This window comes from Cololabis saira, chromosome 20, assembly GCF_033807715.1.
Source record: "Cololabis saira isolate AMF1-May2022 chromosome 20, fColSai1.1, whole genome shotgun sequence".
In the NCBI taxonomy this organism is placed as follows: domain Eukaryota; kingdom Metazoa; phylum Chordata; class Actinopteri; order Beloniformes; family Belonidae; genus Cololabis; species Cololabis saira.
The window spans coordinates 7,413,312-7,438,626 of NC_084606.1; the positions used below are offsets into that span (position 1 = coordinate 7,413,312).

General features: G+C 41.8%; 6 non-coding genes across 6 annotated transcripts; all 6 read right to left on the bottom strand.

Moving 5' to 3' along the window:
- Window positions 1–9,838: 9,838 nt before the first annotated feature.
- Window positions 9,839–9,910, bottom strand: trnaw-cca (transfer RNA tryptophan (anticodon CCA)). Its single transcript has one exon. It is a non-coding gene; the product is annotated as a tRNA-Trp (tRNA).
- A 1,048-nt stretch (window positions 9,911–10,958) lies between these two features.
- On the bottom strand, window positions 10,959–11,040 carry trnas-cga (transfer RNA serine (anticodon CGA)). The gene has a single exon. It is a non-coding gene; the product is annotated as a tRNA-Ser (tRNA).
- Window positions 11,041–11,241: 201 nt separating this feature from the next.
- Window positions 11,242–11,313, bottom strand: trnaw-cca (transfer RNA tryptophan (anticodon CCA)). The gene has a single exon. It is a non-coding gene; the product is annotated as a tRNA-Trp (tRNA).
- A 1,333-nt stretch (window positions 11,314–12,646) lies between these two features.
- Window positions 12,647–12,719, bottom strand: trnak-cuu (transfer RNA lysine (anticodon CUU)). The gene has a single exon. It is a non-coding gene; the product is annotated as a tRNA-Lys (tRNA).
- Window positions 12,720–13,037: 318 nt separating this feature from the next.
- On the bottom strand, window positions 13,038–13,119 carry trnas-cga (transfer RNA serine (anticodon CGA)). Its single transcript has one exon. It is a non-coding gene; the product is annotated as a tRNA-Ser (tRNA).
- Window positions 13,120–13,320: 201 nt separating this feature from the next.
- trnaw-cca (transfer RNA tryptophan (anticodon CCA)) lies at window positions 13,321–13,392 on the bottom strand. The gene has a single exon. It is a non-coding gene; the product is annotated as a tRNA-Trp (tRNA).
- Window positions 13,393–25,315: the final 11,923 nt, after the last annotated feature.

The window sequence follows — 25,315 nt, forward strand, 5'->3', positions numbered from 1 at the left end:
CCTGTTGAAAATCAAAGACAAAAATCAAATCAAGAAGTTTTGTCTTAAAGTTTCCTGCAGAGACTAATTTGATCCATGTCTGCTGAACACAAAACGGAACAGTCCTGCAAGTCAGAGATTTACTTTCAAACATGTTGATAATTGAAGGACACGCCTCCGGCTGATGTGAGGGGAGATTGTTGTAGTTTTGTGGAGTTGAATATATGCGTGGTGATTGCAGGATCACCATGGGTAGAAATATGTGCATGCGGCGGTTTGAGCATCTTTAATCTCTAATGAGATGTGGTTTCAACTCTGAATCCATGATGTTACAAAAGAATTGATGAATCAGCATTTACAGTAAAAACTATGCAACCCACCCACTAAAAGTGTATGGACATTAAAGGGTTAACGCTGCACAAGTCCTGTTTTTGATCCTCGGCAGGACCCGGAGTGATGTGAGTGATGTTATTAACAAGCAGGTGGGAAAAAGAAAAAGAAGGAGACTGTCTATGCATGTGAACAGTAAGGAGTAATGGGTACAGGGGAAATAATAAAGAAAAAGGATAGAAGAGACGATAAAGTGTGCAGGAGAGAGTGCTGTATGGTGCAGTATTGCTGAGCGAATCGCTTACATTGACGGGGCTGGATAACGTGTTACATACTGACGGAACTCTCTTCGCTAAGACCTTGCGTGGCAGTCGGTTAGGAAGGCCATTAGTTAGTGAGTTGCTCATATTAGCACCATATAACATTGTAGTATTTTGGAACTTGTTGAATTCATGATGTTAGTTAAAATACTTTATGTTCATATCATTTCATATTGGATGTGTTCAAAAATTGAGTACAAGTTAAAAAGATGAATGCTGTAATTTTATGACGAGTTAAGACTTGAGAAAATTCATGTTTAAAAAAATTCTAAAATAATTTCATGTGGAGATTATCTGTATAAATTAAAAAATTTAAGCTGTGAACAAAACAACCAGACAGAGGATGGAGTAGTAAGGGAGAAAGAGAGAATAATGTATTTGATCCTAAGCCGTGGCCTCCAGGAGCAGGCAGATCTTCGTTATAGGCCGCTCCAAAACAGCAGTCTTAGTTTGAAGGCACACAGAACGGACCAATCCTTTGGCATCAGACTTGGTACTCAGAACTCGGCCCATCATCCAAGATCTTCTGGGATCTGTAGCATCAGCGATGATGACAATATCTCCTGAAGAGAAGTTTCTTTTCAGCCTCGTCCACCTTTGTCTTTCCTGTATCACAAGTAAGTACTCAGATATCCATCTTTTCCAAAAGAGTTCTCCAATGTACTTAACTTGTCTCCATCTTCTCCTTGTGTACAGATCATTCTGCCCAAAGAGTCCTGGTGGGAAGATGAGTTTTCCTTTTAGCAACAGAATATGATTGGGTGTTAGGGCCTCGAGGTCTTTCGGGTCATCAGAAACTTTTGAGATGGGTCCGTCGTTCAGCATTGCCTCCACCTCACAAAACAGCGTCTGCCGGGCCTCATCATCCAACGCCTGCTGTCTTGAATCTTCTCTTCATTCAAAGCAGCAAGACTTTGCTTAAACTCTTTGTTGGCTCCAATTAAGTTTGTGCCGTTATCAGACCTCATGCTTGACACAGGGCCTCTTCTGCAAACAAATCTCCGCACAGCATTAATACAAGAATGTGTATCAAGTGTGTGTGCCACCTCCAGGTGCTCTGCACGACTGGTGAGGCAGGTAAACAGCACTCCATACCTTTTCACAAGGCTTCCTCCTCTCTTGACCTCCAGGGGGACAAAATAATCCACTCCAACATCTGTAAAAGGAGCCTTGTCTGGCATGACTCTCTCCTCTGGTAAGTCTGCCATCTTCTGCTCACCAAGTTTTCCTCTGTACCGTTTGCACACGGTACATTCTGTAATCGTCCTCCTTGCAGCAGAATTGGCATTAATGATCCAATATCTCTGTCGAAGCCGGTGCAACATGTGATTTCTGCCAGCGTGTTGATGGATATGACACAGAATAAGCTGGGAAAAATGCAGATCTTTTGAAAGGATACCAGGATGCTTGATTTCTGATGGTAATGCAAATTTATGAAGGTGACCCCCAACTCTGAGAATGCCGTCCTCCAGTATTGGATCCAGCTTGTACAATGGGCCTCATCATAATTTTCCGGGGTCAAAATCCTCCTTTGAAGTGTGGCCATGAAGCTCTGAAGTTTCTGTTCCACAGAATTTTTAGCTCCTGTTTCCTTGTCACTCTCAGCAGCCTTAAACTCCTTTCTCTTTTGGCTCAAAAGCAAAATAACTCTTTTAAGCTCAAGGAACCAGGCAACAGATGATTTAAGTCTCCTCCAAGATGGGAAAAAATGAATGAGGCATTCTGTGGGATCTTCTGAGTGCTTAATGATGGCATACAATGCTAGTTCTTTTTTGACCTCCGGGTCATCAGCAGGAATCAAAGCTGGCTCAAAATCAGGCACAGGCCACTCACTCTCTGACAGACGGAGGAACTCCGGGCCTTTAATCCATCTTCCATTTGTAAGAAGCTCCTCAGCAGTCAATCCACGTGATGCTTCATCTGCAGGATTGATCTTCGTGCTCACATACTTCCACTGACCAACATCCGTAGCTTCTCTAATAACAGAGACTCTGTTGGCAACGAAGGTGTGGAAATGCTAGTTTCATTACAGATGTACTTGAGGATGGTCGTGCTATCAGTCCAAAACATCGACCTCTCCAGCTGCCACTGTAGCTCCTTTCGCAACATGGCATCCACTCGCGCTTCAGGGGAGAAACTCTGGCTTTCCCCACAAGAAATCCCACGTGCACTTTATCACCATCTTCCATTCTCAAGTAAGACACTGTTCCATAACCAGCTTGACTTGCATCAGAAAAATGATGGATTTGCGCTGTCACAAATGTGCCAAAGTCATGAGGTTTGATACAGCGTTCAACTGTGAATGCACTCATCTTTTGAAGACCACTCAGCCAATCAGACCATTGCTTGGAGAAGGAGGACTGAATTTGTTCATCCCACATCAGGTTTCTTCTACAGAGCTCCTGCAACATTAACTTGACATGGTGAAAGGAGCCAAAAATCCTAGCGGATCATACAGCGAGCTCACCACAGACAAAATTCCTCTCCTAGTTTGCTGCCGTTCCTGCACTGAAGTCCTGAACATGAACATATCAGACTCAACACACCATTTAGATCCAAGCGCTCTTTCAACAGGAAGCTGATCTGTGTCCAAATCCAGTTCTTTCATCTCTGTCACTCTAATGTCACTTGGGATTGACATCAACACAGACCGACTGTTCGTTGCCCATTTTTGGAGACTGAATCTTCCCTTGCCACTAGAGATGCACCGATTGATCGGCAACTGATCGGTATTGGCCCGATAATGCCCCTATCGGTTTTGATCGGAGATCAGAAAATAATAGTTCAGAGCAGTCCGATCCGATCTTTGTGGTATTGTTATCAAATATATGATAATATATATATATGAAATTGCACTAGATAAGGCTTCCTGCTGTGGTCTCATTGTGTTTTCCAGCTAATAAGTCACAGATTCACTCATTTGCCATCTTATTACAAAACAAATTTCCGGCCAAAATAAAAACCTTCTATTTCAGTGTGTTCAAACTTAGATTACTCAATTCTATGATTCTGACAGTGGGGGAAAACCTTCAGAGTGTTACCTTTCAAAAGAGATCAAAACCATCCATGTACTTCAAACGGTTCAAGAACAACTTTCAATTTACTTTGGGTATAACTTGGATAGGCGTTTTAGGCGACTTTTACATGAGTGGAAACAGGTGATTTAAGTCATTTTTATTTGTTTTGTCTGCACAATTTGTGTAGACTGGCTTTTTTGAGACCATTCAATCGTATGAGAGAAGTCTTCAGATATGATGACTAGCCAGACCCACGGACGATGCTTTGGAGATTCCTGTTAGTAGACTGGCCAGCTGCTGCAGGGATTGACAGGGAGATCATCTTGAACTTGGATTTTCCAGCTAAGGAAATACACCTACACTTATACCTACGTTATACCTAGTAGTGTACATGAGAGACACGGAACAGCACAAGAAACCACAAAAGAACACTTACCAGTACAATAAGAACTGAACAAGTGTTAGAACGGAATTATTATTGTGTTTTGTTACGCTCATAAAATTGTCAGTCCTTTACTATAACCATATTCTTTCTTGCTCCTGAGAAGCTAGGTCATAGTAGCCTATACTCCTTTGCAGTTTTCTAAGTACAAGTGCTACAACTACTTTTATTGTTCTTATGTAACTTGAACTAGTTTCCTTAGCAACAGTTACGATCTTTACATTCCCACTGTTATCTGCTTGTTAAATCTGGACGCCAGCAGGTGGAGGATTAAAAAGTGCCAAAATCATCTTCATCCTACTCACGTAGAGAGTGGTGTATTTCTTCCCATAGTAGTTGATGGGACATGAGCTGATGTCGTACTCATGTGGCAGAGGAAAACTCTCAGAAGCATCTGGACTCTCCGCCTCGGCACCTGCAGAGATGGAGACACAAACAGGAAGAGGTCTGAGTCTGAGGACGACAAGTAAAGCTGCAGAAACAAAGCTGAGGTGATCTGAGGACATGCAGATGGATGAGATGGAAACAAGTTAAATGTGAGAAAATAAAGTTCAAATTCAAGCTAACAGAGTAAACCTTCACGTTTATTCTGTTGATGTTAGATGAAGTGGAACTGTAGGAAGGAAAGAAGACATTTATGAACCAACACCAAAAACAAAGGTACAAGAAAAACCTCAATATCTGACTTTAGAAATGGAAAACCTTTTGAAGGAAGCAGAAATACAATTTTCATTTACAATAAAAATATTTTTAAAATGTTTGAAAATTCTTGTGAAAAACTTGTACATTTGAAAACTAAAATGTATTGCCATAACTTTGCAAATGTTGAACAAACCCTGTAGATTTATTTATTACACAATCTCAGATTTTTCTTGGATCACAAGACAGGTGTTAGATATCTGAGTAAAAGTTTAAGATCTCCACACTGAAAGACTTTAATGCTCAAATATCATGAAATGAACACTTAATTTTATTTCTTCTCCAAAAGCTGCACATGGAGGTTGGTCTTTGTGGCAGGGTGGAGGATTGGGCGTGGTCTGCGGGGGAGCAGCACACAGGTGGCGCGGGCCTGGTTCAGCTGATTGGGCACAATCAATCTCTCCATCCTGCCTGGGTACTTAAGGAGCAGCTGCACACCAGCGGGGGCTGAGACGGGTGACACAGAGCTGCCGAGTGTACTGATACATGTCTGTGTCTTGGTGAAATAAAAATCAAAGGCTGAATTCCAATCTCCACCCTCACAGACTCGCACACTTACGTGCGCGCTCCCGCGACTTGCATAAGGGTTTAGGGCTGTCCCATTCCTCAAGTGGTTAAGTGCGCGAGGGCTCCCGGCAGACATTTTGAGCCCTTACTGCTCAATTACCGTAAGTCTGCATCTCCGCAGACTTTTGGAAAGGGAATTACCCACAGTTCATTGCGTTGTGACATAAAAGGAGGGACCAGGGAGAATGTAAACAAAACAGGGGGCGGAGGAAAAGAATTAATGTGCGACTGCGAGACAAAAGAAGTTCACCTGTAAGTATAAATACATAGCCCACTGGTGATTTAAATTCAGAAACTGTTGTCCCGTGATGATTTTTCAACGGCCTTATTATTTCCTTTACAAACAGGGAGCGACCAACAAACGGAGGGAAGAAAACCAAAAAAGGGACAAATGAAGTTTTGGACTTTCTTCAAGACTAAAGACAAGAAAAGAGGCTGAGGGAGCTGGATGAAAAGGAGGAGGAGAGGAAAAGGAAGAGGGATGACCAGTTATCTAAATTAATTGACATTTTTGGGAAGATGGAGGACAAAATGTAGTTTTCTTCGTCATTTTTTATTCATAATTTGAGGTTCAATTTCTTTTGTTTTCATTTTATATTAGACAAATCCCCAGTTGACCTGGTGTTGAATAAACAAGACTTGCTTTTCTTTAATCTGAGTACAGTGTTTGAATTAAGATTCCCTATGTTAACAGAAATGCATACATGTAAATAGATAGTTTTAGATCCAACACAAACAAGTCAGGCAGTAATTTGGTTATTCATTTATTTATGACCACAAAATTTAAACAATTTCAGCAAGTTGAACAAAAACGTTGCAGTAAATAGTGATAACATAACTGAAATATTTAGCTCAGGTTATCATCAATGTATACGCTCTCTTACAAAAATGAAATGACATGCTGAAAAATGGAAAGTAATATTAGTTGGTCATAACACAGATGGAATATTTAACTCAGGATACCATCAGTTTACACGCTCTTACAAAAATGAAATTACTCGGTGAATGAGCATACTAGATGCGCTGGTATGGGTAGATTGAAAGAAAGACAATGTTAACAAGGAAATACATATTGTACTGTGTGCATGTTTAAATTGTGTTCTTTGTTTAATTTTATGCTCCTTTATATAGGCTACCACTTTGTTTTCAAACATCCGTAGGATGATCATTCCCAAACGTATAATACCGGTACGTAGCATTTTGATCTGACTAGGAATTTTGTAAATTGAAATGTTAAAGTTTATAAAAAAAAAAAAAAACATTTTGATCTGACGTGTTTCCGGTTTCTGCTAAGTGCTGTCCCATTCCTATTTCTACCATTTGGAGCCCTCACACCCTCTCACACTTAATCACGTACAGCTGATGTCACTAAAGTATGTGAGCGTTCAGGGCTTGAGGGTTTAGGGTGGAGATTGGAATTCAGCCAAAGAATTTCTCCACGAAACCCCGTGTCCTCTTTCCTGTTGACCCCGGGTAGCACGAGTTGGCTACAGTCTTGTATCTGTATCGCCCCATAGTGGCTCCAGAGGTTTGATGCATCTACATCAGAAACCTTCTGGCTGCAACAGTCACATCCAGCTCTTTTAAGAACGCTGGACTGGTGATAGATAATATATGAAGTAGCTACATTTACTCTGGGATGCTGACAAACTTTAGCAGAAGTTAACTTTCTCAATGTAAGAATAGTTGCTTTAACGGAGGACTTGTAGGACTTTTACTGAAGGGAAGTGTTGGATATTTCTGTCTCCAGCAGTAGGCGAGTGTCTGACTTACTCAGGGCCAGGAGCGAGCTCAGGTAGAACAGGGGAAGGAGCATGTTGGAGGGGGCGGATCAGCCGACAAAGAGCTGTTGGAAGAAAAAAATAAACTCACTGCATGTTTCTGTCAGATGGAGAGTGAAGCTCATTGATAGTCAGATACTGAATTGTTCAGTAGCCAGAAGAAACACGATCAATTGCAGCTGCGCAGATCTGATCTGAACGTCACACTCCGACATCTTAAACTGCTTTTGGCAAATCATTTGTAGACAGACGACAGTTAGAGCAGTGAAGACCTGACTTTCTGAACTCAGAAACACTGTAAAACACATTAATGTTGGTGTGAAACAAACCTGTGTTGCAGATAGAGGTGAACCTCTTGTTTTTACAGGGAATAGGAACACCAACATCAGTGAATGGCAGCTCTTCATAAAAACCACATTGGCCAAAAATGAGACCTGTGGGACATATTTAACCTGTATACACTCTGATCCTGGTTAGAAAACTATTTCCTGGTCAAGTGAGCTGATGTTAAAGAAGTCTAACCCACTAACTTGTTGAAGCCGACTTCTGGACCCACCTTCTAAAGCTCTGATGAAGAAGATGACGATCGTGCAGCTGTTGGAGAGATGTTCCCGCTGGTGTCTTGATGGAGGAGGCCGCTCTGCCTCTCCGTCTCTGCCTGTCTGTTTTTATGTGGTTCAGCGCTCCTGTCAACGCACTAAAGAAGTGACGAGGAGGTTGAGTGCACTGTGGTGTTGCCTGGTGGGAACCTCCCTCTGCTGTGATGAATTTGCCTCTGGCATCTTGTTATACAATCTGAAGGACAGAAGGTGATCAAACTGGTGGGAATATCTGTATAAAAGTGTAGTTTGTTAATTTAACATGTTTCTTAGGGTGAGAAAAGCTTGATTCCTGATTTAAATGTTTTCAGACACGTCAGCTACGTGGAAGCAAAGGTCTCTTTTTTCAAGAATGTTATAGCTTGACTTCATGACTTCATCAGGAAGAAATTCTTTTGAATTATTTGTGTTATTGTTCAGAATATAAGGTTTAAAGTTCATGTTCAGAGTTTAGAGGTCAGCTGCTGAAAACCAGTTTCTGGTTCCTGAAAAACTGTCATCCATTGAGAATTTCTGAAATGTTGTGCAAGTTATTTAGGACATACTTGAGAGTGGGTCATTATGCAAAACCACCACATTATTTAAGGCTGTGATCTACAGGACACACCGACTGGACCGTGTCGAAGCAGGACCTTCCCTGTTTGATCAGCTGCTAGAAAGGCTTTTTTAATATGTCTATGTACTGTTTTAAGTTATATCCTTGTTGATGCTGCATTCTTCCATGTGGGAGGAGGTGCTGCAGGCCAGGTATGCACTGTGAATGGGTTTAAGGACCGGTTTTGTTACTGGAAAAATGGTGTAAGTTATTTGGGTCAGAGTTAATTATGGTTTACTGAGTAAAACAGAAATGACACCCTTTTGGAGTCTTTGGAATGGTGGCTTGAGACTGGCCCTTTTAGGGACTCCCTTGTTGTGCTGGGGGACTTATGTGCAAACGTGGACAATGACAGTGAGACCTGTAAGGGTGTGACTGGGAGGAACCAACTCTCTGATATGAACCCCAGTGATGTTCCTTTTTTGGACTTCTGCCTTCATCACTGATTGTCCAAAACAATCATGGTTGAAGCAGGACCTTCGATGTTTGATCAGCTGCTAGAAAGGCTTTTTTAATGTGTCCATATACTATTTTTGTTATATAATTATAATCTTTATAACCTTTCCGCAAAACTCAGCAATTCCTGGGCATTCCCATACTATATGTATAAATGAGCCCACTGTTTCCGGGGCACAAATTGTGCAATATGGGTCTGGTGCTAATCCCATTCGATGTCTGAATCTGGGTGTTTCATAGGCTCTGTGACAAAACTAGAAATGTATATACTGATGATTGGGATTTTTCGACGTACAAGCCACATTATCCCAAATAGCTTCCTAGTCCAATTCCAGCCCCAGTTCTGTTATATCCCTATTTCAGGCCGTTATGCAACCGAGTTAGAATATTTCTGGGATTTCAGCAGGTCATATAAATATGGTACAATTCTTATAGTAGTTCCATGGAACCAACAAAAAAATGAATGATTTTTACTTCTGTACCGCAGGGAACTCTATAGGTTCTACAAGCAGCTCTCAGTCTGAAATAAAAGAAAAGAGAATTCCTATCGATACCATATCTTGTGACAAGGACTTGAAAATCAAGTATGTTATTCAAACGCCTGTATGGGGTTTTGAGTTTAATACTGCATCCCTCCACGTGGGAGGAGGTGCCTCAGGCCAGGTATGTATTTTGACTCAGCTGGGGGACTTATGTGCAAATGTGGACAATAACAGTGAGACCTGTAAAGGTGTGACTGGGAGGAACCAACTCTCTGATATGTGTAATAGTTTGTATTCTTCATCATGTAAGCACAAGGAGACCAGCCTGCTTAGAAAGTGGTGTACGGACATTTTTTGTGCACTGCACTTTTTGTAAACGAGGCTCCTGATGGATGAGTTTTAAATCATAGTTTTGTCTGAGGTTTTTGTCTGTCGGTGGGACATGCCTGGAACACCTCCCTTGTGCAGACTTGAATAATTCCAGGTACATATCGAAGTTTTCTGTTGCAGCTAAAGTTTGTCTGGTTGGTGAACTCGTGAGGATGGATAAAACAAAAGTGAAAGTTCTTTATGACCCTGATGTGAGTTGAACACACAACCTTCTGATCTGGAGTCAGACGCGCTACCATTGCGCCACAGAGCCTTTTCTGATATCCTCTTAGGTTGTACACCAATCTGATCATAGCGGACACACCTTCCAAACCAAATAACTTCCGTCTTGTTTTCATGAAGCTTCATCCATGTTTTAAAGTCCCTGAGACAGTCCATCAAGGGGTTCAGTGGGTTACTACGATCCAACTTAATGGACAAATACATCTGGACAACTTCAACAATTTAGTGGTAAGACATTTTTTACTCAGTGACAAAAGACAGCACCAGTAAGGTGTTCAATAAAGACAGTTTAGGGATTAAAACAGAGTCTTTATCAGCAGTTACCAATCTGAAATAACGTTCATACTGATGATTGTCAGAAACAGAATGTGCACCTTACCTTCTGATAGAGATGATGCAGATTTTCTGTCTTGGGGCTGGTCTGTTGCAGCGTTTAAGGACCAAACCCCAGTGCTGACAAATGTCCTCATCTTACCATTAACTCTTGTTTGGACCAGACTAGTGGAGTTTCTACGTTGGACCAGGTAGTCTCAAGTGGTTTTAATCTTCTCCAAGGCAGTGCGATGATGTACATTTATTTATGTATCTATTCATCTGAAGTGTCTGTAATGTGAGGTTTTATCAGTGTTTCAGAGGAACCAGTTTTCCGTCTGGACTCCTCTGGACACCACCCAGACAGTTGAAGGAAAACTTGTGACTAAACTTGTGATTTGTGATTTTCTAGTTTTTCGCAATTGTAGATGCTCACAAAATGGTTATTTCGGAGGTGTCCATTTCGGAGAGGGGGGGGGTGACATCCACTTCTAACCCAGGAAGCAAGAGCACACGGAGGCACAAGTCAAGCACTGGAAATCTGCAAGAAAAACCACTAACGAAACACAAAACCGACACGGGGCCGACCAAAACACGAGCAGCAATCGACCCAAATTTGGAGATCTGATCACAGTCTAAGCTAAGCTACCGCGACTAACTAACCCTAAAAACTACAGAGCAAGCATGCAGGTGAACAAGCCAGTGTGTATATGTGTATCGGACATCTTAGATTTAACAAGCCTTTTTTCCCCCATTCAGACATTAATCGTTGTTGGCAGGATTTGAACCTGCACGGGGAATCCCCAATGGATTTCGAGTCCATCGCCTTAACCACTCGGCCACAACAACCATTTCAAAATATGTAAATCTGCAGAACCAGATAAACAAATGCAATTCCTTTTATTTAAAGATTGTTCCTCCTGTCTTCAAGGCAGGTGATTGTGCAGACTTGAATAATTCCAGGTACATATTGAAGTTTTCTGTTGCAGCTGAAGTTTGTCCGGTTGGTGAACTCGTGATGATGGATAAAACAAAAGTGAAAGTTGATTATGACCCTGATGTGAGTTGAACACATAACCTTCTGATCTGGAGTCAGACGCGCTACCATTGCGCCACAGAGCCTTTTCTGATATTCTCTGAGGTTGTACACCAATCTGATCATAGCGGACACACCTTCCAAACCAAATAACTTCCGTCTTGTTTTCATGAAGCTTCATCCATGTTTTAAAGTCCCTGAGACAGTCCATCAAGGGGTTCAGTGGGTTACTACGATCCACCTTAATGGACAAATACATCTGGCCAACTTCAACAATTTAGTGGTAAGACATTTTTTACTCAGTGACAAAAGACAGTACCAGTAAGATGTTCAATGAAGACAGTTTAGGGATTAAAACAGAGTCTTTATCAGCAGTTACCAATCTGAAATTACGTTCATACTGATGACTGTCAGAAACAGAATGTGCACGTTACCTTCTGATAGAGATGATGCAGATTTTCTGTCTTGGGGCTGGTCTGTTGCAGCGTTTAAGGACCAAACCCCAGTGCTGACAAATGTCCTCATCTTACCATTCACTCTTGGTTGGACCAGACTAGTGGGGTTTCTACGTTGGACCAGGTAGTCTCAGGTGTTATTAATCTTCTCCAAGGCAGTGGAATGATGTACATTTATTTACGTATCTATTTATTTGCCTTCTCCTATTCTGACACAATCATAAGTGCCATTGTTGATCAAACCAAACATTTTATTGTTGTATGAAAAACTAATTGAACCGCAATAAAGAATACATGTCAAGAACTGGATACGTATCTGTGCGTGTTCAGCAGTTTTTTCTATGCAGAGAAAAATAGATGTAAAATATATGAGATGTTCTACACTTGGAGCTTTGTCCATCCATCCATCCATCCATCCATCCATCCATCCATCCATCCATCCATCCATCCATCCATCCATTTTCCGCCGCTTATCCGGAACCGGGTCGCGGGGGCAGCAGCCTCAACAGAGATGCCCAGACTTCCTTCACCCCAGACACTTCCTCCAGCTCTTCCGGGGGGAGTCCGAGACGTTCCCAGGCCGGCCGAGAGACATAGTCTCTCCAGCATGTCCTGGGTCTTCCCAGGGGTCTCCTACGGAGGGACATGCCTGGAACACCTCCCTAGGGAGGCGTCCAGATGGAGCTTTGTTCATTTATTTATTTTTAATAACATCCAGTGTTTGAACAAGGTGTGACTGACTTATCTTATACATATGGCTTATATATATATAATCAAGAAGAGGTGAGGCTGCCACCATCTGACAGATGCACAAAAAATAAACAGAATTGAAGGGGAAAATCAGCCATGTATAGCATTTACATATATATATATATATATATATATATATATCCATCCAGCTATATACAGCTCACCTTCAACCTGGACACTACACTTCAAACAAACTTCATAAATGTGACTTCAGCACCCAACGTGGGGCTCGAACCCACGACCCTAAGATTAAGAGTCTCATGCTCTACCGACTGAGCTAGCCGGGCTTCAGATGCTAGTAAATAAGAACAATAATCGAAAAGTGTCTGTAATGTGAGGTTTTATCAGTGTTTCAGAGGAATCAGTTTTCCATCTGGACTCCTCTGGACACCACCCAGACAGTTGAAGGAAAACAAGTCGAGCACTGGAAATCTGCAAGAAAAACCACTTACGAAACAGAGCCGACCAGCAATCGACCCAAATCTGGAGATCTGATCACAGTCTAAGCTAAGCTACCGCGAATATAGCCGTGTGGCTATGTGTCTGTATGCGTATCAGACATCTTAGATTTAACAAGCCTTTTTTTCCCCCATTCAGATATTAATCGTTGTTGGCAGGATTTGAACCTGCGCGGGGAATCCCCAATGGATTTCGAGTCCATCGCCTTAACCACTCGGCCACAACAACCACTCTAAAAGGTGTGAATCTGCAGAATCAGATAAACAAATGAAATTCCTTATATTTAAAGATTGTTCCTCCTTTCTTCAAGGCAGGTGATTGTGCAGACTTGCATAATTCCAGGTACATATCAAAGTTTTCTGTTGCAGCTAAAGTTTGTCCGGTTGTTGAACTCGTGAGGATGGATAAAACAAAACTGAGAGTTCTTTATGACCCTGATGTGAGTTGAACACATAACCTTCTGATCTGGAGTCAGACGCGCTACCATTGCCCCACAGAGCCTTTTCTGATATCCTCGAAGCTTGTACACCAATCTGATCATAGCGGACACACCTTCCAAACCAAATAACTTCCGTCTTGTTTTCATGAAGCTTCATCCATGTTTTAAAGCCCCTGAGACAGTCCATCAAGGGGAGTGGTTAAGGCGATGGACTTGAAATCCATTGGGGATTCCCCGCGCAGGTTCAAATCCTGCCTACAACGCTTAATGTATGAATGAGGAAATAAAGGCTTGTAAATTCTATGATGTCTTAATCTCAGACAAGACTGTGATTTAAAACTGATCCATCAGGGGCCTTGTTTACAAAGAGTTTACAAAAAATGTCTGTACACCACTTTCTACGCTCATGGTCTGATGTTCAGAATGTGAAAAGTTGTGGTGCTTCATGCACCCATCAATTCTGCCATATGCACATTTGTAAAGTTTTGTCTGTTGGCGACACTCACTGGCGATGCCGTGAAGTCCAAAATATGAAGAAATGTGACCTCAGCAATAAGTTCACTCGCTCTAATAACTATTAGGAAAACTGGTATAAGTAAGTTTAGAAATGTAGGATAAAAAGCACAATATGCATCAAATACTTCCCAATCAAGGACATTGAATCCCATGCCAGTACCTGTGGAGCAAAGTAAGTGGTGAATGTCCTTTGCATGTAATATCACATTTTTTAGTTTTCTGTGATTAAATGGCATTCATTGAAACTGTTGTGTGCCGCCCATATGCTCATGTGAACTCTGAACTTATAAAATGTATGAACATTTTGTGAATGTGTATATTCAACTTTGAAACTGCTCAGCTGAAAATCAGCTGTAATGTGCCTCCAAAAATGGCCGCCTGGCCATGAACTAAAACCCCCAGCATGCCTTGCGTGAGGGGGGTGGCGCCTACAAGCGGCGCGCATCCAATCGCAATGAGGCACCGATGACGTCACCGCAGCGCGCGTAGGATCAAAACGCTGCGCTGCTCGTTCATCTCTCTCTTTTTCCTTCATTCAACTGGCGGGTCAGCACGTCTTTCTGGCAAAGGGACCACGACCTTCCCCCCCCAAAGGGGGGGATAAGAGGAGAGGTCTGCAGCGTGGTCTGGCCGGAGGATCAGCGAGGACCCGCGGCGCAGACAGCGGCGCTGCATCCCTCTCTCTCCTTTTCCTCTCTCTTCCGATCAACCTCTCTTCCTGAGCAGCAGGACTTTTGGCTCCGGGCCAAGGTCCCATCTTCCTTTCTCCCCCCGGCTGGGGGGAGGTGTAAGGCCCCCATCGGGCCGCTCCGTTGGACCTGCAGCCCGTTGAAGCCGCAGTGCGCGGAGCCGCTCCCATCAACTCTCGGTCTCAACTTTTCATCCGGAGCTCCGACTCCTGCTTCACGTGTCCCCGGTCCCTGGGAGCTGGAAAGGGGGGGGGAGCCGCTTCGAAGCTCGGCCCCGGCCCAGGGTGAGACCCGTTCCTCTGTTCTAACCTCTCTCTCTGCTCTTGAGCTTCACATGAAAGGACCTGTGGACAGCCTGCCCCGCGCAGAACCGAGACGCATCCCGCCGCCCCGTCCCGGGGCCACGCGCTCACCAGCCGACGGGCACCCGCACTCTGAAGAAGTGGACCGGCCCCGCGCGCACCCGAGAAGACGTTATAGCCTCCGGACCGGGGGGGGAGCGCCGGCTGCTTCACGCTGTACCCCCGTCCTCTCGTGATTCCAGAGTCAGGAGGAGGAGCGGGAGAGGCGGGAGGACTCTTGGATCGGACTCCGACCAAAGACCCGGCAGGAACCCCTGATCGGCACCCGGAGACCCGAGGAGGCGTGAGGTTTTGAGACCTGGGTGTATGAGTTTAACTGGGAGTGTTACAGAGCTAAATCTGTGTTCAGAGCTGAGATTACATCAGCATCATTATCATGACTGTTGTCATTAATTTGTAGTCACCATTTTCTGCTAGTCATTCATGTTTTAAAGCGTCGTTTCGCCAGTTGATCACGGTTTAAACACCGGGATCACCATCCGTTCTAATTGCACGTGGCGTGGTTACAGTTCCGCCATCTTTAAAATACCACAGGAGCCCCCGGCTTCTTTAAACACTGCAGCCACGTTTGAACTGTAGAGGTTCTGTATCAATTTTATTATTGCTTTGATTTCTTTTTTTCCATTCCATGCATTTAACTTTCATTTCATTTCTATTGATGTTTTTCTAGTTAATTAATGGTTTTATAATAAGTAGTGTGCCATCAGGTTTATTTGGGTATTTATTTACACCTGCTTTGATACCCGTATGTAAATAAATTCTGATTGATTTTTAATGAGTGGTTGTTGTTATTTCATGCAAGATTTGGTCACAAATTGATTTGTTTAAGCAGAACTAGTGCTCGGATATCACTCCTTCAACTGTTATTCTGTAAGTGATAGTAAGATTTGCTGTTCTGCAGGATGATTCAAACCATATGAGACTGATTTTCTGCTGTTTAGTTATCATTTTCCCCCGAAGTAAGGCCCCGAGGGTGGTGCCCCTACGAGAATTATTATCATTTTGATAATACAATTTGATAAATAGTCAACTTTATTAATTATTAATAATTATTAATAATATTCATTAATAGCCTTCGATAACTGATCAGCTTAGCTACCTGAGTTGCACAACAAAACCATTCTTAGTTTTCGATTAGATTTAGACCATTCTTAGATTAATGGTCTGACGCTCCATTTCTGAGATACCAAGGTCTTGCATGAAAAACATTGCTCTAAACATGACAGGAAGTGCTGCTCAATTCTGCTTTAAACTTTGCAGGTTTTTCTTCCATTGAAGTCTTTCTGTGCAAACGTCAAGTCTTCAGTTTTCCAGTATTTGTAGTAAAAATGTTTTAAAAACTGTGCTAAACAGAAAATCTAAGATAAAAAGTCTAAAACGGTATTAAAAGGAGACATTTGTTCAAAGCCAGATAAGAAATGTTTTGAATCTGCTTTTAAACGTCAATGTTCACTTTGGCCCTCAGGTTCTCCTTTGATGCTGATCCATGAAACGTGGGGTTGTGGTGCTGGAACACTGTCACACCGTGGGTTCTGGTAATAACAACGACAATGTTTAATAGGCTGGTACCTGAGGACGTGAAGGACTGTGAGGGTTCATAAGATAAAAGAAAATCAGTAAGACACGAAGGTCCAAGAGGATGAAGACTTGTTTTGAAAGGATGGAACTCCAGCTGGGTTCATTCTGACGCCTGGTTTATTCTTCTGTTTAAAACTGGCAAATTTTTCTTTTTCTGGATATCCTCAATTCAACATTGGGAAATCATTTCCATGAGAAAATAAAAGTTGAGATTCAAACAGTGTAAACACATATGTTCTTACCCTGACCTTATGAGATTTTAAGTTTTTAAGGATCTCATTGAATATGAATGATGTAGTGTAGCGGTTATGGTGTCTGTCACACATGCAAAATGTCCCGAGTCTAAACTCCTGGATCAGGACTGACGAGTGAACAGAACATCATGAACTTCATCAGTTAAATCTATTTTTTAGCAGACAAAACGCAATTGCTGATGGTGTGTGGAAGAGGCATTTTTATCCTATTTACCATTGTATCAGTCATGCATGTCTATTGTACCAAAAAGATGGTCTCCCCGTCGGGGAATCAAACCCCGGTCTTCTGCGTGACAGGCAGAGATACTGTCCACTATACTAACGAGGACAACTCACAGGTCTTTTTCACAGCTAGGAGGGAATTCCACAATGCAATCTAAAGGATTATGTAAAAAACCTTGAGATACCTGATTTTCCGTCTTTATTAGGGATCAAAGTAAAACAGACCAGAGTGTCTACAATAAAAGAGTGTGAATGGGTGAATACGAAATAGATTAAGAGCATATAAGAGCATATAAGCAGGTAAACTAAATATATAAACTATATAAGTGCAATTAATTGAAGCAGTAATTTAGTCCAAATATGACAACATGAAGATGTTTGTGTTGTTTATTCAGGACGATAAAAACAGGAAGGTATCAGTAGATGTGGTAAGTGTTGCATCAGATACATAGTTGTGAATAGCAACTGTGTCATTTAGCCTTGGAGTGTCATTGCATTAATGCGGCCCAAACCGCAACTTGCACCCAGGTGTGTTATACATCAAAATGTTCGTCTCCATCTTGCGACAATGGGCATTGCTTTTCCCAGTCAAAAGCGTTACCGTGGCGACGATAGATGCCAAAAAGCGCGCCTCCCCTTCGTCCATATTTGATAGTTCCTACTTTCTGCCATAACCTTTGAATGGTTTGACATAAAGACTTGTGGGTGGTGTCATCGGACTCAGTTTTGAGTCCTTGAACATAATTGGTGCAAATTAGCCCCACCCCTTCTTCTGATTGGTCGATATTTGATAGTCTCTATTCTCTGCGATAACTTTTGAATGGTTTGACATAAAGACTCGTGGGTGGTGTCATCAGACTCGGTTTTGAGTCCTTGAACATAATTGGTGCAAATTAGCCCCGCCCCTTCTTCTGATTGGTCGATATTTGATAGTCTCTATTCTCTGCAATAACTTTTGAATGGTTTGACATAAAGACTCGTGGGTGGTGTCATCGGACTTAGTTTTGAGTCCTTGAGGTTTATTGGTGAAAATTGCACACGCGAGGGCCCGTTCATCACTGCTTGCAGCTTTAATTTGTTGTTTTTTCTTCTTAGGTCCACCCCCATCCTGTGTGATAATGTCACCTCCGTGACTGCAACCGCAGCTGATCTACCTGGTAAATTCATTGCTCTTCACATTGCAGAACATTCAGAGATTTATAGTTATGTCCAAAACTGTAATTTAATGAATGTATTGGTCCTTCTTTCTTAATCATTGTTTTTGTTTGTTCACTTCCTCAGAAACCTCCACCACAACGTCCATTTCTCACTATTGATCATCAGCTCCACCAGTTTGACCCAGCTGAGTGGCCTTCTTTTCTCTCAGATTTGGAAGATCCTTAACTGCCTACTAAGGACCACTATTCCTTCCCCAAAACGTATGATGTTTCCATTATCATTATACCCTCAATAATTAGTCAATGGAGAAAAAGTGCAGTTTAGCTGGCTGACTAATTCAAGTAAAGATGCAGTCTACTGTTTTTACTAAAAACTATTTTCCAAGAAGTCCTTAAAACAGGCAGCTGCTGGACAGTCATCAGCATTCAAATTCTGAAGATCATTGTAGTAACATGGTGAAATGAGAGATGTTCTCACATGTTAGTTGGTATTATCCAGACACTGGCACAAAGGAACCTGGCTCTGAGGGGATCTTTTAGCACATTGCACAAGGCCAACAATGGGAACTTTCTTAAAGAAGTTGAACTGCTATAGCTTAATTTGATCCTGTGTGAGATCATATGAGAAGCATCGAAAGTGGAGCAGAGCACATCACATGCCTGGGTAAAATGATTAAAAATGAGTTGGTAGCCTGTCACTGATAAAATAGTTGACACTAGGGCTGTTCGATTAATCGATTTTAAATCATAATTGCGATTATGTAATTAAAACGATGTTAAAACGTGAAAATCGTAAAATCGATTTTTCACTTCTTTTTTTTTACCTTGTCTGCACACATATTAATGATTGATACCATATTAATGATTGATGGAAATACCTCTCAATACCTGCGACAAGTGCCCCATGGGAGAGGCTCTTTAGTGTAGGAGGGGGCGTTGTAACCATGGTGATATACTAACATGCCACCGGGCATCCCTCAAGCCAGATGCCGTAGACCGGCTCGTGTTCCTTGCAAAAAACTTGAAAATGTGAATAGCAAATGTAATGACTGACATTATACACCTCTACCTCCTTCATGGGTTGCATTATTATTTAGCATGCAAAGACCCAGTTTAGTTTAATTAGAAAATGTCTTGTTTTATTTAATTGTAAATATAACTTACTGTATGTTTGTAAGTGCTGATTTGCTGATTTTTTTTTTTCAGAGATAAAACTTTATATTTTATTATATTTTTTAAAACTTTTTCAACTTATTTTACAGAGTTTTGCACTTTATTCATTCATTTTTGGTTTAATAAGAGCAAAGTTTGCACTTACAGTTTTTTCTGAATCCTTAAGTACATTTTTTGCAACATTGGCTATTTTTGCTAAACTCTACACACAAATGAGAAAACCTTTCACCAAATTATCAAAACTTTATAGTTCTCTTGCAAAATCAAACACAGTTTCATTAACTCTACACACCTTAGTAAAAATGGTGTTTTCATATCAGACAGTAAACACATGCCATCATTTACTAAGCACATAATGTGCCAACTACACACTAATGGTATGAATACAAAACACATCTGGCTTTTTTCTTTTTCTGTGCACAAGGTAGGCTAGGTCAGTTTGAGGTCATACTTTTGTCATAGTTCTGTAAACACACAGGGATCCAAACTTCAAGTATTGGTGTTTATTCACACTCGTCAAAACAAAGACACAGCACAGAACACAAAATAATACATTCACAAAAAAAAGACAATCAGCCTACATCATGCCCTCTCTCTGGGGCCGACCACAAAATCTCATCCACATCGCATGCGATGTCCTCCAGTCCAAGGCACCGGGAAAATACCTCCTTGCATGCCGTATCCAGGCCTGACATGATGCCTGCTCAATATCTCCACATGCCTCCTCCATTGCTTGTAAAAGGGCTGCGTGTTGATGGGGAAGGCGGTCGTGGACTTTCCAGCGCCAGGCAGAAAAGAACTCTTCAATTGGATTTACAGTAAGAATGGAGAGTATGGGGGGAGGTAGAGTGCCATGAAGAGTGGGTGATCGGTAAACCAGTTGCGGACCAAAGCAGCCCTATGGAAACTAACATTGTCCCATATGATGACATATCGGGTCTGCTCTGGCCCTTCCTCTTCCCCCTCCTCGTCCTCCTCTTGCTGCTCCTTGTCCTCTTCCTCTAACTTCCTCTAAACCTCTTCTTCACCTCCACGTCCTCTTCCTCGGCCTCCTCTGATTTTTACTCTTCTTGCTCCTTCCATTGTACTCCACACATACAGCTTACCTGTGGCTTAGTTATAGTAGGTTGATTGCAAAGTGAACTAATTCTCTAAAATTGTTTTCACATGTGAAAGTGTGCCAGACAGTTGGCAAAATAGTGTAAATAATAGCCATACATGTGTATAATTTTGCTAGGAGTGTTTTGGAAATTTGGCAATTGAGTGTAAGCAGTGAATTATGCCTACAGTTTTGAAAAGTGTCTGTTACAAAATTACAAACTGAGTGCAAAGCAGTATTTGTGCTTTTAATTTCGCTAACTCAGTGAGTGGTTTTGCTATGTGTGTTAATAGTTTTAGAAATTGTGCTACAAGAACATAATTAGCGCCTAAGCTTTCAGAAAAAACTGTAAAGCCCAATGGGGCAAATGTTCAATAAAAAAACAGCATATTTGAAATCATTTCTTTGCCTTTTGTCAATTCACAAAATAATCGTAATCGTAATCGAAAATCGGATTTTGAGAGAAAAAAATCGAGATTTTATTTTTGGGCAAAATCGAACAGCCCTAGTTGACACAATGGTGTCAGAAATCAAAGATTGAAAATACTATGTCATCATACTGGATTTCACCCCAGATGTAAGTCTTCAAGAACAAATGTCTGTTATGTCCACAGTGAATCTTGCTGAAAATCCAGACAACAAACAGTTAAGAACCGATTTATTTAAATACATTTTTAAATGCAAACCAATGACACAGACTGCGGAAAATGTAACCGAAGAAGTAAACATTACATTAAAACCCAGAAAAACTCAAAAAGAAAAAAAAAAATGAAATAAATATTAAGAAGAAGAACAGAATTAAACCTTTCATATGTATTTTTGTCAGAATAACAGAACTAAACTAATGTCTATCAGGCTGTCTCACCTTTGTGTAAAACATACAACAGTTAAAATGCTAATGAAAACATTTTGTCACTCTTGGTAGAGTAGAATACTTCTCATATTTTGTCATTTGTCTTGTGCTGGCCGATCGGGACGGCTGACTTCCTCATCCTGCACTGCTTTTTAAAAAAAATATTCAAAATCTTTCCCACAATCTAATCACCAGAATTATTTCTTTCAAACTAAACTAAAATGGTGCCTTTTAACTGAACTCTCAAAATAAATTATATATCAGCACTGATCACAAATGTACACTTTTTATCCAGTGTGAATACGTTGATGCCTCGTACGATTATATCGTCGGGCAAAAGTCGCCCCACACTGATCACACCTGTGAGGCTTGTTTCCAGTGTGAATACGTTGGTGACTAATTAGATTATTTTGATGGGCAAAGGTCGCCTCACACTGATCACACCTGTAAGGCTTGTTTCCAGTGTGAATACGTCGGTGACTAGTTATATCATCTTGCCGGGCAAAAGCCGCTCCACACCAATCACATCTGTAAGGCTTGTCTCCAGAGTGAATGCGTTGGTGTCGCTTTAGGTTGCTTCGTTGGGCAAAAGCCGCTCCACACTGATCGCATCTGTAAGGCTTGTCTCCAGTATGAATACGTTGGTGATTAATTAGATCACCTGGCATGACAAAAGCTGCTCCGCACTGATCACATTTGTAAGGCTTGATTCCAGTGTGAAAACGTTGGTGACTAATTAGATCACCTTTCCGGGCAAAAGCCGCTCCACACCAATAACATCTGTAAGGCTTGTCTCCAGAGTGCATAAGCTGGTGTTGCTTTAGGCTACTTTTTTGGGCAAAAGCCGCTTCACACTGATTGCATCTGTAAGGCTTGTCTCCAGAGTGAATAAGCTGGTGTTGCTTTAGGCTACTTTGCCAGGCAAAAGCCGCTCCACATTGATCACATCTGTAAGGCTTGTCTCCAGTATGAATACGTTGGTGATTAATTAGATTACCTTGCTCGGCAAAAGCCGCTCCACACTGATCGCATCTGTAAGGCTTATCTCCAGTGTGAATACGTTGGTGTCTCGTCAAATTATCTTGCCGGGCAAAAGCCGCTCCGCACTGATCGCATCTGTAAGGCTTGTCTCCAGTGTGAATACGTTGGTGTCTCGTTAGAGCATTATGATGGGCAAAAGCCACTCCACACTGCTCACATTTGTAAGGCTTGTCTCCAGTGTGAAGATCTTGATGATTCTTTAGATGAGTTTCCTTATGGATCTTCAGGTTTGATGACGTGGTGAAGACTAGCTCGCAATCATCACAGCAGTGTCCTGTGGGTCTTCCTTTATGATTCTGTAACAGAGAAGATGACTTACATGAATAATAATAATAATAATAATAATAATAATAATAATAATAATAATAATTAAAGCTGCGAGCAGTTATGAACGGGCCCTCACACTCATAGCCACCGCCCCCCATAAGCATATCAGAAATAAACACCACCCACGACTTCCTATGTCAAACCATTCAAAAGTTATAGCAGAAAATAGAGAAAACCAATCAGAAGAAGGGGCGGGGCTAATTCAGGCCAATGAAGGTCAAGGACTCAATACAGAGTCCGATGACACCACCCACGACTCTCCATGTCAAACCATTCAAAAGTTATAGCAGAAAATAGGGACAACCAATCAGAAGAAGGGGCTGGGCTAATTTTCACCAATTATGGTCAAGGACTCAATACTTAGTCCGATGACACCACCCACGAGTCTTTATGTCAAACCATTCAAAAGTTATGTCAGACAAAAGTATTCTAGGGGGCGCTGTTGAGCCGTTAGGCCACGCCCATTAATGCAAACCATGAAATATCAAAATTTATCAGCAGGCCTGACTTGCATGCAAAATTTGGTGACTTTTGGGGAACTATCAAATATGGACCAATCAGATAAAGGGGGGGCGCGCTTTTTGGCGTCTAGCGTCGCCACGGTAACACTTTTGAAAGAGAAAAGTAATGCGCGTAGTCACAGGATGGAGACGCATATTTTGATGTATAACACACCTGGGTGCACATTACGGTTTGGGCCGTATTAACTGCCGAAGGAATGGCATAAATTGCTCCAAAATTACGCGATTAATTCAGAATGTTCAAAATGGCCGACTTCCTGTTCGGTTTTGGCCATGGCGCCAAGAGACTTTTCTTTAAGTTGCGACATGATACAGGTGTGTACCGATTTTCATTCATGTACGTCAAACCGTATTGTGGGGCTTGAGGCACAAAGTTTTTTCTGTCTGAACCAATCAGATGAAGGGGGGGCGCGCTTTTTTGGCGTCTAGCGTCGCCACGGTAACGCTTTTGAAAGAGAAAAGTAATGCGTGTTGTCGCAGGATGGAGACGCACATTTTGATGTACAACACACCTGGGTGCACGTTACGGTTCGGGCCGTATTAACTGCTGAAGGAATGGCATAAATTTAGCCAAAATGACACGATTCATTCAAAATGGCCGACTTCCTCTTCGGTTTCAGCCATGGTGCCAAGAGACTTTTCCGCCATGATACAGGTGTGTAGCGATTTTCGTGCATGTACGTCAAACCGTATCGTGGGGCTTGAGGCACAAAGTTTTCCGGGGGGCGCTGTTGAGCCATTTTGCCACGCCCATTAATGCAAACCATTAAATATCAAATTTTTCGCCAGGCCTGACTTGCGTGCAAAATATGGTGACTTTTGGGGCACGTTTAGGGGGGCAAAAAGGCCCTCCTTTCCTCAGAAGAAAGAAAGAATGACGACGACAATAAAAATTCCTACAGATAAAATAGGGCCTTCACACTGTAAGTGCTCGGGCCCTAATTAAAGCTGCAAGTAGCGATGAACGGGCCCTCGCACTCACGGCCACCGCCCCCCATAAGCATATCAGAAATTACACCACCCACGACTTTCTATGTCAAACCATTCAAAAGTTATGGCAGAAAATAGGAACTATGAAATATCGACCAATGAGAAGAATGGGCGGGGCTAATTTGTGCCAATTATGGTCAAGGACTCACAACCATGTCCGATGACACCACCCACGAGTCTTTATGTCAAACCATTCAAAAGTTATTGCAGAAAATCGGAAGTATCACATATCGACCAAATCAGAAGAAGGGGCGGGGCTAATTCATCCCAATGAAGGTCAAGTACTCAATACCGAGTCAGATGACACCACCCACGAGTCTTTATGTAAAACCATGCAAAAGTTATGGCAGAGAAAAGTATTGTAGGGGGCGCTGTTGAGCCGTTAGGCCACGCCCATGAATGCAAACCATGAAATATCTGTGATCATTAAAGATCATTAAACCAGTTTAAAAACAAATATAAAAACATGATTTTCACAAGGTACAAAGAGGAAGGGGTTTAGCGGCTTTTAGGGGCCTGCATATAACACGATTGGATGAATGGGTAGATTTGTTTATATTTATGTACAGATGGGGCAGCTAATTATAATTATATGCCATTTTATAATTATAAAATGGCCAGCCTGTAGTCCAGATCTTTCACCCGTAGAGAACATTTGGCACATCACAAAGAGGAAGATGCAACAAAGGCGACCTAAGACAGTTGAGCAACTAGAAGCCTGTATTAGACAAGAATGGGACAAGATTCCTGTTTCTAAACTTGAGCAACTTGTTTCCTCAGTCCCCAGGCGTTTGCAGACTGTTATAAAAAGAGGGGATTCCACACAGTGGTAAACATGGGCTTGTCCCAACTTTTTTGAGATGTGTTGATGCCATGAAATTGAAAAACAACATATTTTCCCCTTAAAATTATACATTTCCTCAGTTTGAACATTTGATATGTCATCTATGTTGTATTCTGAATAAAATATTGAAATTTGAAACTTCCACATAATTGCATTCTATTTTTATTCACAATTTGTACAGTGTCCCAACTTTTTAGGGCCCGAGCACTTGCAGTGCGAAGGCCCTATTGTATTTGCAGGAATTTTTATTATTATTATTAATATTATTATTATTTTTCTTCTGACAAAGTGATGGCCTTTTTGCCCCCCTTAACATGCCCAAAAAGTCACCAAATTTTGCACCCAAGTCAGGCCTGGCG